Below are 12995 nucleotides of genomic sequence, written 5' to 3'. Positions count from 1 at the left end.
GTTGGATTTATGTTTTTGCATTGATTTATTCAAAGTTTGAAACTGATTTATTATGAAATGATTGGCTCCATCACAAATGTTAACCTCTTATTTTCCTGCAAAAGGATAGGATCAACAATTTGTCCATGTCATTCATGCGTTGGATTTGCTCTCTTATTTTTCTCCAAACAAGTCGTCTCACAGGCCAATCTTTCAGTGAATTTTACATTATTTATGGTGTACTGCTGCTTTCGGCCTGCCATAATCATTATGTTCCATTTACCTTCATTTTATTTATCAACAATTTCTATACCTCACTTTTTAAATTTAGGGTTGATTTGACTAAAGTTAATTGTTAATATTATTGAATTTAAATTTTTCTTAATTTTATTAATATGATAAATGTAGTATTAATTATAATTTTATTTAATTTTACATTTAATTTATCAAATACAGTCAAATAAATATAATTTAATTTAAGTTTTAGGGTTGATTTAACAAAGGTTAATTGTTAATATTAGTAGTGTTATACCCTACTTTAGCTTGGACATGTGGCAATACAAAGAGTGGCTTAGCAAACACTTGCAATGGCCCTCCACCATGTATCCTTGGTGACCATTCAACTGGTTTTTTTGTGACCAGCTACCCACTTACTGCACACCACCCGCTTTTATTCTCTTACGGGAGATCACTGAAGGACTACTAAGGCAAAATAACCTCGTACAATCTCAATAAGGAGAATCTCAGAGCAAGACCATACGTTACTATGATTGATGACAACTGACATGTAACGGACTTGCCACTTAGTCGACACACATATCATCAATGGCATGGCATTATCAGATAAGGGGATCTCCCCTATATATACCCCGACATGCGAAATAATAGGGATCCTTCTTTTCCCCGAGCATTCTACTTGATAATCGAGCATTCTCTAGCTTTCTCTTCTCCTTTCTATTTCTCTTTCCCCTGCTTCCTTATTTCTTGCCTTCAACTCTCAACTTGTCATAGGTGAACTGACTTAACAGTTACCATCACTTTTTCCTTCTTGTTAATTCCTTGTATATATCAACAATTAGTTAGTTATGATTTTTTTTTAAAAAAACTCAAAAAACTCGAATTAAGCACGCAAAAAAAAAAACCCGTTACTTTCAAGTACCAAAACGTATAACTTTTAGTAAATACAAATATCATATTAAACCAAAAAGTAATACAAGTAATATGTTTAAGAAAAATGTCAAAATACCTTATGTATTAAGTTTTTTTAATCTCAATAAAAACTGGACTTGGAACTTGATCATATGCTGTAGTTGCATCAGATTTAGAAACAGATGTTAATTGATTTGGGTTAGAAATTAGAAGGGGGAAAAGCAATGCAGGCAATTAGTTGTCAGTGGTAAAGAAGAAATAATGAAATTGGATACAGGAAATTGAGGTGACAAAGGTGTCATTATCTAAATGGGAATAATAAATTCAGACTCTGATGTACCCCATGACATGGATCGCCTGGTGCTTATATTCAGGTGAGGATTGCAGAGCTTAGCCATTCACTTTTTCTCATTTTTCCTTTTCACCTCTACATATACTATATTTTTTTGTGGACTAAATTAGATCTTTCTCTTACCAACAAACAATTATCAAGTGGGGAATGGAAAATACTATCTTCCTGTAAATTTAAGGAAAATATTTCAGGGTACATCGAGCTGGTATTAATCCATATGCATATAATTTTTGAGTTTACACAGTGACCATCTCTCCCTTACAAAACATTTTTTAAGTAATGACATTGATATTTTCTAATTTAAAAGTGTGGGTTTCAATGGAGAGATCAAAGATTAATAGAAATTAGACATTTTTTTTTGTTGAGAGGAGGTTGACTTTGTTTAAAGTGTTCAAAGTATCATTCATTTGGAGCCAATAAATCTTTTAATAAATTAATATTATCTCCGATTTAAATTTTATCTTTTTATCTTACCAAGAAATTTAGAGATGCGGTATACCAAAGTAATGTGAGTATTTGAACTTGATAGAGTCTAGGCTCATGCCTTGGCACTTGGTGGGTTCAACTATGTTACTACTTAAGAGCATATGCTCAAACACTATCAAGCATGGATGTTCACATCCCCTAGATAGATGGTTGTGCACCATACATGATTGAATCTGACAAATTATCCTTGTTTTATCAAACCCACAACCACAGACACTTGAGCTGTCAACAAAATTAAGAGTTAAAGTTTTGATTGAGGATAATATTCGATCTATTGAGATTTATTAATTTTAAACAAATAACACTTTAAAAATTTCTTTAAAAATAATCCAACTCCCCATCCAAGGTCTATTGGTGGATGATACTAGTCTTCAGTCTCTCCCCATTAAAACCCACACATTTATTACTTGAAAGGGATTAATTTTCATTGGTAGATGTATAACTCAATCTAGTTTTCAATTTCCTATACTTGCGGTGTTTCGCAACAAGACGGCCCCAATTTGCCTAATGTTTTCATTTTTCAACACTTCCAAATATCAAGCAGCCCCATGTGTCACAATCAATGCAAACAAGGTCCCCTCTCACATATTTCCCATTACCATTTGCTTGTGGTTCTCCATTGCTAAAACGTTTCCATTTCCAATCCCCACAAAAATAAATAAATAAATAAGAAAAGAAAAACCCCTCACCGCCCTTTCATTTCCATGGCCAACCTAGTACTATTGAATGCAAAAAAGGAAGTGCAAATGATTAAATTAAATAAACAAGTTTATCCATGGTGGATATTGGATAAGTTTGCTGTGAAAACATGGTAAGCAGGCAATATAATCATAATGGAAAAGTAGAAACATATTATATTGTTTGTGATAAGAACAGAGTTGCTGTCATAAACAGATTTTCCAAAATAAAACTAAAAGTTTTGGGTTTCAAAATTTATAATAACATGTTTGAATTCAACTATACAATAAAATGTCGATTGAGTGTTAATTCAATTGATATAGGCATTATTTTTAATGTAGGAAGATGTAGGGTCGAGTGTACTAAAACGCATTATTTTCCTATTTTTTAATTAGAAAAGGGTTATGAATAATTTTTAAATATTGTTTTAAAAGAAACAAATATGATCAGAAATAGCAGGGAGATTATTTAAAAAATACATAAAATATTTGGGTTTTAATATTTTTTTCCCTTGATTAAAGGAAGCATTTTCTTTTACAAATATTTGATTGAACCCTTGATAAGATATTTTCCACTGACATTGATAATGGCGGCTTGGGGGACACTTTTCCTTCACAATAGAGGGCCCTGAATTAGGGTTATTTTGTTTAAATATGATACAGAATCTTAATTGAAAGTTTTTTGTACCTGTTATTTTCGCAAGTCAATTTCGGAACCAGTTATTGTAAAACTTGTTAATTCAAAGATGTTTGTGTTTTGAAGTTTGGCTTGGATTTTCGAAAGATTTGCGAGAAGAAAGTGAATTATGGAGGTATTGGAGTTGGCACTGTAAGAGTGTTTTCAATGCTTAAGTGGATTAGAAATTTAAAGAAAATGAAATATATTTAAAGAGAAAGTAAGAGAAAATAATAAGGGTAGGATAAATACTTCAGATTATACCAACTTTTGGGGGCCAACTTAGGGTCCAAGGAAGCGTAGAGAAGATTATACCTTGCGTGATATCGGTGACGCGAGGCTTGTGAACATGGCGAAATGGTGAGGCGGGACACTTGTGATGTGTGGCTCGCCAGGTCGCAAGCATACCATCTCGCGAAATGGGTTAGGCTGTAGGGGCATAAGAATGGATCGAATTTCGGGTTATGAAATATTCTATAATAAATTCAAATCATTTCAAAGTTATAATAACATGTATGAAAGTAAATAAAATGTTTTCCTGTAAACTTAAGTGTTATGTATATAAATTTTATCCTCAACGATATAGGACATTAACTTTCTTTTATTGATAAAGAAAAATATTAATGGTGATTTGGTGGATGATAATTATAATGAAAACTTTTAAGATGAGAATAATGAGGATTAAAATAAATGATTTTAAGCTTTATTTTTTTACTTATTTTATCTTATTAAAATAAAATCAGCAACACTTAATCTTTCTCTTTTTATTTTTCTTTTCACTCTATAATTGAAGTTTTAGAGTAAAAAAAGTTTGGATAATCTTTACTTTTTAGATATAAAATTTTTTAAGAAAAAATTGGAATGGGAGGAGGAGATTAGAGTCATTAAGATTAATCGATTTAGGTATTAGGTATTCGCTTTTTGTCACTTTTACTCAATCAAGGAAAAATTTTCATTTTTTTAGAATGAAATGAAATGGTCAATCAATTTTCTTAATAAAATAAATAATTACCTAATACACAAATTGATTGATCTTAATAACCTTAATATCTTGCTTTCCATTTCTATTTTCTCAAAAAAATAAATCTAGAAGTAAAGATTATCCAATTTTTTTCACCCAATACTTTAATTACACGGTGAAAAGAGAAAGATTGTGTGTTGTTGATTTTATTTTAATAATGTAAGATAGGTAAAAAAAATACAAAATCTAAAACTTAGAACCATTTATTTATATTTAATGTGTAACACCCCTAACCCGTATCCGTCGTCGGAACAGGTACAGAGCATTATCGGAATTTATAGAACAAGTAAATATATATTTCATATCATATAGCATTTATATCAGAAACCAATCGAAATCAAGCATAATGCCCCTTATGTGAGCCCTCGAGGCTCAAAATACACATTAGAAACAAGTCAGAACTAAATCGGGTACTCAAAGAATTTTTTCAAAAAATATTAAAATTTTTCAAAAGTGCAGGGGACACACCCCCGTGTGGTCGGGCTGTGTGTCTCACACGGTCAACAGACACGCCCGTGTCTCAAGCCGTGTGAGCATCCTAAATAGGGACACACGGCTGTGTCCAAACTTATGAGCTCTCTGATTTGGGTCACACGGCCAAGCCACACGCCCGTGTGCTAGGCTGTGTGAGCATTCTGTTTTGCAAATTAAAAGATACAGGGGACACACGGCCGTCTGTCACACACGGTTGAGACACACGCTCGTGGCTCTGCCCGTGTAGACAAAAATAGACCATTTTCAAGCCAAATTTCTCACCCAATTTGCCAACAACCTAACCATACATTTTTGGACATCAACAATCTATATCAAGGCATTCAACCAAGCCAAAATCAAATTTTATACATGACATAAAACCACATATATTCAAGAATCCATACTTACCAAATTGACCAAATACTCATATATGCAAATTTATACCAAACATTCAATTTGAAACCAATCATCAACATACCTATAATTTCATCATCATTCAACCATATCAACACATATCAAACATGACAAGGCCATATATATATATACCAAATACAAGTCATACAAATGACTAATCTCAGCAAAATGTTTATATGCCAACATTAGCCAAATTAACCTATACATGCCATTATAACCAAAATCAGTTTACTATATGTACCGAAAAAGACGATGGATAGTGTGAAGTAGCTCTGATCAACTTCCAACCAAATCAAGCTTTCGAATTACTATAAAACATGGAAAATAAAACAGAGTAAGTATTTAAGCTTATTAAGCTTGTATAACATGAAATTTAACTTACCATTTATTCACATTTAAGGTAAGCATTCATAACATATTTAAACCAATTTGGCCAAAAGCCTATACACATATCCTCAACATGTTAGCCATGTGAATCTCATATAATATTCCATAAATATGGGTGAACATAATCACCAAGCAAGTTCCATATACATGTATCATTCCATTTCAAGTTTTAATATATATCATGTAATATCATTTCTAGTAACAGTTTATGTCATTCTCATATAATCTTGTAACAAAAATGTGCTAGTTGAACCGTTTAAAATGTCGTTGGATACACGAGAAGTACACACAAAGTGTACAAAACTGTAATATGTCAATTCATATTTAGGAATGCTCATACGAGCATGTAAACGAGAAGCTCTTTCGAGCCATATAACAAGAAGCTTAATCGAGCTGTATATCGGGAAGCTCAATCGAGCTGTATATCGGAAAGCTTAAGAGAGCCATTAATCGAGAAGCTCGTGAGAGCCAAATATCAGGATGCTCATAAGAGCTGTGGTGTATCTGCAACACATGCAGGACCACAACCAATCCGGGAACCCTACATGTCATTTGTATCCATCGAATTTCTAAGGTTCAAACGGAACTTTGTACTTGTCGGATATGTGATCAATAATATACATGGCAATTTATACAAATCACACACACAACAATATTCAATTCAAATCATACAAATATACAATTTAGTTACACGAGCTTACCTTGACAAGTATACGTAGATTTGTAAGCTACTAAACCGATACTTTTTCTTTTCCTCGATCCAATTCCGTACTAGGTCTATCCGGATCTATACGAATGAATTTAACTCAATTTAATACAATTCATATTCAGTTCAATCCAATACACATATTTGGAAAAATTACTATTTTTCCCCTATACTTTCAATTAATTACGATTTAGTCCCTAGGCTCAGAAAATGAAATTCATACAATTTAATCATTATTTCAAGTCTAACCGATTTTTATACATAATTTCACAAAATTTAGAATTTTTCCATAAATTTTTATCTTTTCAATTTAGTCCCTAAATCATAATTTCATCAAAATTTTCTTTACAAAAGTTGTTTATCTAATAAAACCTTTCATTTTCTACCATAAAACTTCAAAATTCAACTATACTCATCCATATAAAAACCTTAATAGTTTAAAATTTTGCAAATTAATCCCCAATATAGCTAGATTAAGCTATTACGATATCGAAACATAAAAATCATTAAAAACGGGACAAGAATACTCACCTAATTAAACAAAATAAGCTTGTCTATCTTCAAGCTTCCATGGCTAGGGTTTCAATGTTTAATTTTAAAATGATGATAATTTGTTTTATTTTATTTATTTATTATCATTTTATCATTTACTTTCCAAAATTAACCTTAATAATTTACTAAATTTCAATGATGAATAATCATCCTTATCTACTAACTCCTTTAAATGGTTTATTTGCCACATAAGGACCTCCAATTTTAAATTCCATAACTATTTGATACCTTTAGCTACTAGAATTCAACTTTTGTACTTTATGCAATTTGGTCCTTTTTATCAAGCTAGGCATGTAAACGGTAAAATTTCTTAACGAAATTTTCATACGATATTTCTATCATACTGTAGACCATAAAATAATATTAAAATAATTTTTTTTCCAACTTCAAATTTGTGGTCCCGAAACCACTGTTCTGATTTAACTGAAAATGGGCTGTTACATAATGGCTAAGATCATTTTAGATCTCATGGTTCTCATTTTAAAAATTCTCACTATAGTTATCACCGATTGGGTGATAAACAAAATTTATATGATTAGAAAAGTATAAAATAATAATAAATGGTAACGTAAATCAGAAAAATATTTTATGAATCTCCTTATCATATCATCCATGGTCCGTATCAATTAAAAACAATACAACCAAACACTGGTTAGTTAAACTGGGGTTCATTGAAGATCAACATCCTTTATAGCTCAATTTGAAGTTTGTTCTATAATCTCTCTAGTTCTGCCCTTTAATTAAAACAAGTATAAATGGCAGGAAAAAGTTCCAACAATGAAATGTAAATCAAACAGAAGAGAACAGCTTTTTTATGTAAAATTCAATTATGCCATTTTCTCATTTAACATTACTGATACTGAAAATAGAACAAAAGAATCCAATGCAGAAATAAACAAAGAACAGTATAAAAATAAAATAATAATAATCTAATCTAAGATCCACATCAAATTGCATGATAAAATAGATACAGGCTATGTCACATTCTCATATGTGCTATATACAACACATTTACAGTTAAAAAAAAAATCTATAACACATACGTTTCTTAAACCAAAAATGGACATCATCTTCTTCTTCTTCCTCCCTTTGACATTTAGGCAGCTGCAGTAGTGCTTATATGGAAAGGGTAACCATGAGATTTGGCCTTATTAGATGTAGATTCCATTTGGTCCTTGTTTCTCAAAGCTTTTACAGTGACTGGAAATTTCAACTTTTCATTAAGTTCATCTATCACTATTTGTTTATATCTGCACACTTCACTACAGAATGGGGTGTCCCTTCTGCACATACATATATCATACAATCAACAACCAAATGCAGGTTTCCTTGTCGATATAAACATTAAAAGAAAACATCATACGAGCCTATACATGTAGATGGTCTGTGTTACTCGTAAGAGGTTTCTTGCAAAGAAAGCAAGCATCCAAGAAATGGGATTGACGTTCTTATTCTAGTATCATAAAACCTGGTACTGCGACACCTTGAAGAAGAAGAAACATTACTAGAACTATTGTTACTGCCATTACTACCACTATTCCTTGTGTAACAAAGAAACCTAGAGAAAAACCCATTTTGTTTGTTGCTTTGGAAATGGTTTCTTGAATCTCCAGCTTCCATATCTGGTGAGATAGACAACAGTGAAGAGAAGAAGATGGGGATTTAATGAAATCAGGGGTAGATTTCATAGGGAAAAATAAAAGACTGAAGCAACGGCAGGTTTTCGTGACACCAAATCCATGGGTTTAAGATTTGACACCATGTAATATTTGTGCAATTAACAAGGGTTAGATTCGTGATTAACATAATTGGATTTGCTATATTTATTGGGAAATTTTTTTGGATTATATTATTTATTATCCAAATCTAAAGTTGTTAATAATTTATTATCCAAAATTTGAAAGATACTCAAGGAAAATGAAAGATAGTTGAGCAAAGTAACGATTAAATGGAGAAGATAAAAACAACAGAAGAAATAGTGAGAGAGAGGGAAAAGGGATACTTTTGGGGGTTAACTTGGGGCCCAAGGAAGCATGGGGAAGATAATGAGAGCTATTGCTTGGGGCTTGACTTGCTGCCAGTTATTATTTGTCAATATATTGAGCTTATGTCGTGTGTTGTATAACAATAAGTCATTTGGATAGACTAAAAAATTCAAGTGTTATTAGTTTTGTCTTTGACTTGAGTTTTATGGATAAAAATAAACCTCATATATATTCTTGATGGAGAGGCACAAAGTAATTCCTCTCTTCTTTTTTAATTTTTGCCTGTTTTTAACATAAAAATGAGAGAATCAAAGATTTTAAACAGTGGACTTAGTATCAAAATTCGAACTTGAATTAAATATAAATCATTTCAAGATTATAATAAACATGCATGAAAGGAAATAAAATGATTTCCTTGAACTCAATATATATATACATGAATATTTTAGTCACAATGCTAGTCCCACCAAGGATACCTATATATATATATATATATATTGGATTAGGGCACGGGATTTTTTGGGATTCCCTTCTCTCACCATAGAAGCTCTCTATTATTATTTTTCTCTCATCTCCTCCATTTATGTCTCTCCACCCCGTAAGAGTTCACTATTATCTCTTTATTGTCTCCTCCTTGTATATAACCTTGACTTTAAGCTTTACCAAATTTGATAAATAAAATTATTAATGTTTTGTTGATTTGGTGATGAAAGAAACATTTTAATAGTTTGATTTACAGTGAACGTAAACTAGAGAACAAAAGGTAACGTAGATGGTGTGAGAATTGTGAAGTCAGTAGGCATCCACACCATATGTTCCAAAAGGTCAGGCCCAATAACTTGCTAAAAATAAGACTCTGCCTATCTAGCTCTTACACACACTGGACCTCACAAATGGTAAGCCCAACCCGAATAGGTTTTAGGGTTAAACATATGTTCTTTCATTAAGAACAATGGCACCGTTTAGTTAAACTGGAGTTAATTGAAAAGTAGCATCATTTTGCTCCCTTTGATGTTTGTTCTATAATCTTTCCAGTTCTACCCTTTAATTCTTCTTTAACAATTAATGTCCGATGTCCACAAAGTCCCACTTTATTGGAATGTTAATAAACTTTGCGCAAGAATAAGTCCCAATCAGCGGAACTAAGCATAATATTAACATAATTTATGTTTTTTGCAAGTCTAGCTTGGCTTGAAATATGGATTAAAAATTTTACTCAAACCCATCCATATTTACAAAAGACTAACTCAAACTCATTTTAAACCTACTCATATTATTTTTTTTAAAAATAATTGTTTTATTTGGATTGTATTTGGATTTTTACAGGTGACAAGATATGGTTAAACCTTATCATAGTCTGGATCAGGTCAATGTAGAATTTTAAGCATGCTTTTTAGATTCGGGTTTAGCCCGAAAAATTAGCCTTAAATTTTGTTTAAACTCAGGTTATATTAAAAATGATAAATCTGAGTTCGATCCAATCCAATGGCAATAATTGTTTTTTTATATATAAAAATAAATTTTAAAAATATGGTACATTAAATAGACTAAAAATATGTTTTCCAAGAAATTGAAATTACAAAAAGAAAAAGTACAGGCATGTGTTTCGAGCCGGTTCGGTCTATTTAGAAAACGGGCTTTATTTTTGTGTCCAGGTCTATTTTTTGATATATATTTTTGCCCAAATCCTCTCACCTTTTAGGCGTGCCTTCAGACCTAAATGAGTGACTCGGCCCATGATCAAGTGTAGATCTAATATAATGATAGTAATGTTAATAATCAACTTATTCTGAAACAAATCAGTTAAAATTTGTGCATCACTGATCTAATAAAAAATTGATCCAAAGATACAAGGTGATTAAATGAATACATATAAACATTATAAATTATGATTTAATATATTAGATTTTATCAGATTAATTATTAACTATGACAAGATCACATTGTTATCAAACAATAAGATTGATGAGCAAACCTAACACATGGAATGAATTAAAAATAGTGCAAGATGGAAACTGTTAAAATTAAACCTTGTTTTGAGCACATTTAAAGTGGAATTTGATTCTGATGACACAACTTTGATTTGGATTGACAATCTCCATTTTTATTTAAAAGAAGAAGAAGAAGAAGAAAGTGGAATCATTTCTGTTGATTAACTTTAATGACATGCTACAACCTTTTGCAACATTAATTAGGCCCTCCCATACCATATCATATGCTACACTTTTATTGTTATGAAATATTAAATAAAAGTAAAGTATAAAATATTTAATCATAGTATAATTTTGATATTTACTCAATTCCACAAATTATTGTAATTGAGTTGTTCAAAGAAACCCAAGTATAAATTTCATAGGTGGCTTTAAAGATTGGGCTTCAAAACCTAAACCCTAAAATCATCGATCAAACCAACACTTGTATGGTCTTTACCGAAGCACAAGGGTGATTTGATGGCTTCAACCTGCAATTAAGGAAAAGAAAGGTAAATCTAAGTCATTAGATTGTTAAACCTTTTTTAAAGTTCGATTAGTAAGTTTTAAGTAACAATTCGATGATCAATACAATGGATTAGTACCTATTAACAAGTAAAAGAATATATATTCAAGTCAATTTGGTAGTCTATGTCAGATATTGAAGAAGAAAGTTGTTTAAATTTTGGTTCACAAATTCGTGACGTCTAAAATTGGTTCATGAAAAAAACTTGAATAAGAGAAGGGGAAGAAGAGCTTTTAATTAGTGCAGGTGATGCAAACATAGAAAGCCATATAACAATGATTTTAGCAACCTTATAATTTATATGAAAATTTTCAAATAAGTCAGTGACTATTTTATAGCTTTTTGAAATTAAGTGATCAAAATATAAATTTACTAATAATTTAGTGACATTAGATATAGTTTACCCAAAAAGAATATGGCGGACTCTACTAGAAAAAATTAAGCTAGGAATGGGCACCCAATGCAACCATAAACTAGCTATACACCATCACCCCATACATCCAAATACATCCAAACACGAAGAAGCAATGACCCACTAACCCCCCCCCCCCAAATGGGTTTTTACTTATTTGTGAGATACCAGAGAAAGTTCATGCACTTGAACCCATGAATCTTACTCAAAAACTCATCGAAAAATGAAAGAAAAGGCCAAAGTCTGTACTTAAAGCAATGCATGCATCTTAGCCATAAAATGTGGACCAAAAAAGATATATGGATCGGATTGATCTTTCATGTCCCTGTATTAGCTGTGGCAACTTGGCTTCGTATAACATTGGATTTTAATGGGAAAGAATCAAGATAGGCTGTTCCATTTCCCTCTCTCGATATGTTTCAAGTCATTTTGTAGGGTTATGGCTGTTCCAATCCATCATAACCATGAATCTCACACTATTTTTTTTATGGTATTTTAATTTTTTGGTCCTTGTGAAAATTTGTAAGAAGACCATCTGTCGGTACATTGTCCGGGCACTTCGAGGTCTTTTAAAGGGAGGCAATGGAGAGCAATTCATGGGATGGGAACATGGGGCACTGCTCTTATAAATATATGTACTTTCTTGTCCTCTTCCGTTGCTCCCCATTTTGACAGCCTTGGCTTCTCAGATGTTGTCTGTTTGATTTCATTACACTTAAAAACAGTCTACTGGTTAAAAAAGGGTAAATTGCACCTAAGGTCACTAAAATATTAGTAAGTTTACGTTTTGATCACTTAATTTCAAAAAGTTACAAAATGGTCACTAAATTATTCAAAAAAAATTCAATTAATGGTTTTCTCTATTCGCACTGCCTACACCAATCGAAAGCTCTTCTTCCCTTTCTTTTCTACATTTCAATTTTTTCATAAAACAACTTTGAATTTCATGAATCTACGAATCAAAATCCAAACATCTTTTTTCTCCAATCTCGACAGTGACCGTCAAATCGACTTGGATCTAAGATATATTCTTCTACTTGTTGATGGGTACCGATTCACCGTACCAATTGTTGAATTGTCGCTTGGAGCTCGATAATCAGACCTTAAGAAAAGAAAAGAAAAACTTAATAGCCCAATGACTTAAATGAAAACTTTTGAATAGTCTGATGACTTAATGAAAACTTTCGAATAATTCCGTGATCATTTTATAACTTTGTGAAGTTGAGTGA

This window comes from Gossypium raimondii, chromosome 11 (assembly GCF_025698545.1).
Source record: "Gossypium raimondii isolate GPD5lz chromosome 11, ASM2569854v1, whole genome shotgun sequence".
Classification (NCBI taxonomy): Eukaryota; Viridiplantae; Streptophyta; class Magnoliopsida; order Malvales; family Malvaceae; genus Gossypium; species Gossypium raimondii.
This window is presented reverse-complemented; position numbering follows the sequence as displayed.